This window comes from Arachis duranensis, chromosome 3 (assembly GCF_000817695.3).
Source record: "Arachis duranensis cultivar V14167 chromosome 3, aradu.V14167.gnm2.J7QH, whole genome shotgun sequence".
Classification (NCBI taxonomy): Eukaryota; Viridiplantae; Streptophyta; class Magnoliopsida; order Fabales; family Fabaceae; genus Arachis; species Arachis duranensis.
In genome coordinates, this window is record NC_029774.3 from 35,161,396 (window position 1) to 35,167,283 (window position 5,888).

Consider the following 5,888-nt stretch of genomic DNA (forward strand, 5'->3'; position numbering starts at 1 on the left):
TACTTTTGAAATAAAAATACAAAAAAATAAAATTTTTTGTTCATACATATATAATTATTTTAATTAATAAATAAATTTGTGTACAATGAAAAAAATTATAGAAGAGACCAAATAACTAATAATAAAATTCTAATTAAAATAGATATTAAAAGGTTCAATTAGTATTTCAAATACATATTCAACAATAATTCTCAACAAAACAATAAAATTCTTGTCTAACAATAATTGTCATAACAAAATAGTAATTAATATTTGTCAAAAAATATCAATCTACTTGCATATTTTATATCCATATTTGACTTGTCCCATATGCTAAATCTGCAAATAATACACAACAAAAAATAAGCATTTTCAATAGTAAGCTTATAATAAAATGAAAATCCTCTAGAAAATATTTTTCATTAGAAGTACAAGATCAGTAAGAAAATTGAAAGTGGTTCCTTCTATTTTTTTCTCAAATAAGTTCAAACTCATTGTAACCCATATGATAATGAGAAACAATAACTTTCACACACAATATAGAGTAGAGCACTAGGATATGTCAAATAACTAGAAAATCAGTTATCTGTGTCCCAAATAGTACTTCACTCTTTTGCCATCAATTGTAAAAGCTTGATCTTGAAGTCCACATCTGTCTCAGTAATTTAATAAATAAATGAGAAAAATTACAGTGCAAAATTTCTTTGTTAGTGAAGCATTCAGTATACCAAAAATTACTAAGTGAAAATCTTTAAAGCTAGTTGTATATATGCCACCAAATCCCGATAAACTACGATCACACATAAGCAACTATGAACAAATTAAAGGTAATCAACCAACATAATTTCTAATTACCAACATAATCTCTAATTACCATAATGATATCAGCCCATTGAACTCAATATAAAGTTGATGAGAGTCGGCTACTAAATTTGCATACCTTGTTACTTTTTAGGCCTAATTTGCTTCAATGGAGAGTCCAGCCGATGCTCAGGCCGTTCAATTTCGTTAAAATCTAAATTATCAATTCTTCCCCTAGGAGATTTCTAGATCCATGAAATTAAAATATAATTAAATAAGAACGGGCATGTACTTATTTAGTCCATTACAATCTTATATACAATCCAAGCAAAATTACATACTAAAAATTATATTATTATGTTAGTGACAAAATAATAATTCATGTTTGCCAAAAAAATATCTTGTATATTTCTTCTCCATGTGTTGGCTTATTCCATGTAAATTCAACAATACCTAAATTTGCAAAATAATACACAACAAATTAATTAATAATTATTTTCATCAGAAACAGAATTGATAGATAAATATTTTAATTGACGAGTTTGATAAAAAAAATTATGTAGTTGTCACATCCACCAAGATCAATAGCAGGGAGCAATAAAGTGATGGGAAAATAGTGATAGGCCATAGATGGATTCATATGACAGAATGAATATGCAAAAAATGGAAAAATAATAATAAAAGCTCTCAAACTCATATATTTGGCTGATGCGTTGAAAGCTTTTCTATAACCTATGTCTGGATTAGTGGCCATAATTCCTTGCTAGATGAAACTACTACTTTAATTTAATTTTTCTAACTATTATAGTTGGTGCATAAACTTTTGAAAAATAGATATCTTTATAGATGATTACTGTTGAAATATATATGCTTCTTATAGAACTAACATTTTTGATCCCATTTCTTGTTGTACTTTATGAAGTAAGAAAATCTTCAAACTAAGATTAAACACTTATTTTTTCTTTGATTTGGTTGATGCATGTGATACATATAACAAACAGCGAGTTTTGGCTTTAAAATAAAAGAAAACTATCAATACTCAAACAACAGCAACTAATTGTTTAGTGAATTTAATCACTTGTTAAATTCAGCAGGCAAAATTTAAACTACTAGTCAAAATTCTGTTTTCATATATCAATTACACTTTATTATGCATGCATGTTTTCATATATATCAAAAAAAATTTCATATATAATAAAGTGATTAGAATTCATAGCAATAAAAAAAGAAAACAAAAACATGCTTACTGCCATGGCACATTTCTAACAAACATTCTATCTCCTTCGTTATCCTCATAAGCAAGAGTATACTCTCCACTTCCATCTAATAAACCTGTTATGACTTTTTCTTCTTGTAGCTTGCTAACTCCGCCACCAGAGGAATCATTTTAAGCTAATGAAGACAAAATAATTAAAACAAGTCAGCTTTAGTTTCATTATCATAATGAGAACAAAATAAGAACCAACAATAGGCTAAGAATTCAGGTCAATTGACAATTCACACTCTTAGTTAATAACAACTCCATAGCTAATAAACACTTTACGCTGGCAATCAAAACTTTTTTTTTGTCTCAAATACATCAGAAAATTCAAAGTATTCTAGCTAGCTTCATATTTAAGGTTGGTCACAAACAAATGATATGCTATACCCAAAGCAAAACTGAAATGCCAAAAAAGTTGGCAATGAATCCTAAGACTTAATCATCAGTCATCTCTAACTTCTTGAAGTAGACAAGCAACAGTAAAAGGAGATAAGCAAATCATCAAATACAGATGGTTAACACAATCTCAGATATCATTATTGAATCAAAATCCACAAACAAATTAAATACAATGCCCAGGATGCCAAGATACTAATAAACACCAAAAGTTGTAAAATTAACATAATTGAACTCTATGAAAATATGATTCAGACAACTCCATTTGACTATGATATACAAGTCATAACACTAACAAATTTTTCCTAATATTCCAAAACTATCAAATTCAAATCTCAAAAACCTTGCCTCACTATTATTGTCTATCACCTGTTATGACTTTTTCTTCTTCTTGTAGCATGTTAACTCCACCACCATAAAAATCTCTAAGCTGATGAAACAAAATAACTAAAAACAAGTTAGTTTCAGTTTCATACAATTAGACCAAACCCAATATAATGGCAAAATAGTGATTTAAGTTTTTTAATAAGAAATTAAAAGAAACACTATAGAGAGAGTAACATATATGATCAAAATCAAATTCAATTTCTCATGAATTAGCAGTAATTAACCATAAAGAGCATTGATAATATAATTGTAAGCATAGAAATGGAGTTTGTATGAGCCATGATTGTACCATTTGTTGGACAGCTAAGACAAAAGGAGTTGGATTATAAGTTGGTTAGGTCCACTTCTAGCTGTAATTTTAACCTTTAACTAAAACACGTTTAATTTTTGAGATTTTTACCGTAAAAAAATTGCATAAACTTGTACTTCACAAAAATATTTGCATTCTATTATATTATTTTTATTGAGTTTATTTATCACAATAGAGTTCTTCCGTTGCAGTGATGAATCTCTCTCCTATGCTTAACTTATAAATGAAAAAAAGAAATCTAAGATGTAAATCTTTGCCCCTGCTATTATTCTACTAGAATGCCACACTCAACATTAACTTAATTTTTTTCCATTTTTTCACCAATGAAAAAACAAGGCCTTAGTATATGTAATCCTAATAGCTCAGAAAAATAGCAAATAGAGACATACAATTTCCTTTTTCTTAAAAAAATCACACACACATAAAATAGAGCAATTAGAATAGGAAAAGGAAGATTTGAAGTGCGCACTTAATGAAACGAAATAAGTTTGGCTGCAGATCAAACGCAGAACAAAACCAAATCTGGTACTATGCAATTTCGGCAAAATGCAGAGAGAAGTAACTAACACGGTGCAAAGAACAGAGAAAGCAAGGAACACAAGGTAAACTATGTTGAAAACAGAAATGAATGAAAAAATAGATCAGCAGAAAAAGAAAAACTCAACTAAAAAATATACTACCTGAATTGATGTAAACTAACAAGGTAAGAGCAGGAACACGAGCAAAACAAGTAGAAGAGAAGAACCTGACTAGCACGACGAACCAGAGTAGAGAGGAACACGAAAAGAGCACAACAAAGCGGGTAGGGAGGAACGCAAAGAGAGAGGGAATGCTTCTCCTCGAGTAGAGAAGGAACCGCGAATTGCATCGATTTAGGGGTTAGGGTTACTAGTAGCATTTTGTTTAACATTTTATTAGGAATGTGAAGACGATGGATGAATGAATGTTTCTGTGTTTGAATCATTTGGTTTTCTATTGATATATTTAGAGGAAAAATTGAAATTTAAAAGAAATAAAAATACGTTTATATATTTTAGACAACACTTACAATGAGAAGCTTATTAAAAATTTTAAAGCAATTTTAGAAAAGTGTAATTTATGTACATGGTAAGTGTTGCATGTTTATTTTGCTGAAGCAACGCCTTTCACGTGTTCTCTATCTAATCAAAGGGAACACTTATGTAGTGTTGGTTAAAAAAGTGTTGCAATAGCAATATTTCATTGCAACAAATATTAAGCATTGCTTTTTATTATTTTAAACAACACTTTTTAAGTGTTACTTACAGTACATGTTGCAATATGTAAAACCCGGTTAATTAACGGCTAATTAACCCATAAATGAGAATTTATTCTAGAAAGCCTAAAATGTGATTTTTATGGCTAAATGTGATAGAGGAGATTGAGACGAGAATTTCGGTACCAATTTTATAGAATTCGGACCAAGATTGGACTGAACGGGCCAAACCGGGCCAACCGGACCCAAAGTGGGCCCTTGGCCCAACTAAACTAAATCAAAACCCTAGTTTTCAGTACTCTCTCTCCTCACAACACACTCAAACACGCTGAAATTAGAGAGAAAGGGAGGAAGAACACTCTCTCAAGTTCTCTCCCTTGGTTGATCTTCAAACCACCATAACTTTTGATCTAGAGCTCCGATTGCCGCTCCGTTTGCGGCCACGCGTTCACCGCGGAGAGCTCTACAAAACCCATATAATCAATCTTGAGGTAAGCCACTAGTTTCTGTTCGAAGTTCCAGCCCTTATTTTCGAGTTTCATGGGTGAAATGTTGAGATTTTGGGTTCTTTGATGTTATAGGACCCAACTCTCTTGAAGGAGGAGGTTAATCTTGTCTCCTTGGACCTTGGGTGTGGTAAGATTCTCAACTCTAGTGTTTTGGTGGTGAAAAATCTGTTCTTGGAGGTGTTGAGGCCTTGAGAGCTTGTGGATAAGTGGTTTGGAAGTGCTCCGGGTGGGCTTGGGAAAATCGGCTAAGGTATGGTTTCGGTTTTCCGTATCTAATATGTAATGTGGTAGGATATACTTAGGCTAGAGGCCCTAAGATAGGCATTGAAATGTTGATGTTGTTGAATGATTGAGATATATGTTGTGGACATATATGTGATGATGATTAATGATGCCTGGATGGTATGATGTATGAGAAATATGCATGTTGTGATATATGCTTGATGATTGGTTATGGTTGAATTGTGGGTTAGACCATGTTGATGGTGAGTATGATATTGATTGTGTACAATGATGATTTATTGGAATTGGTATTGTTGAGAATTGGCATGAGTAAGAGTATATGATATGTCAATATATTTGAGTTTGAGCCACTTGGGTGAAGTGGGTTAGAATGATGAGATAGTGATTTTGTATATTGTGGTAAAGCGTCAATGTGTGAGTTGAGGAGGCTTGATGTTGAAATTGATATATTTTGATTGATTTCAAAGAAAAGGGATGAAAATGGCATGTTTTGATTGATTTTGAAAAGAGTTAGAAATGACTTGTTTGCAAATGGCACTTTGTGGTTTTTTGAAAAACATGGTTTTTGGGCATACTTTGGTGGGACATAACTTGGACTATGGATCTCTGTTTTGTGCCAAATCTATTTAGAAATGAAATTGGATCCGGGATGTCCATGCCGTTCAAATAACGGGTGAAAAACGATTTAAAATGAGAAAGTTATGTCCGTTGGAAGATTGGGGTTCAAATTGGTAAATTCTGCAGCTTTTAACTTAGAAAAATTTTTAG

General features: G+C 31.4%; 1 long non-coding RNA gene across 1 annotated transcript; it reads right to left on the bottom strand.

The window, feature by feature from the left end:
* Positions 1-569: 569 nt before the first annotated feature.
* Positions 570-2,848, bottom strand: LOC110279176 (uncharacterized). The gene is made up of 3 exons (XR_008007452.1): positions 2,807-2,848; positions 2,028-2,172; positions 570-1,025 (listed from the first exon to the last, which is right to left on the bottom strand). It is a non-coding gene; the product is annotated as an uncharacterized LOC110279176 (long non-coding RNA).
* Positions 2,849-5,888: the final 3,040 nt, after the last annotated feature.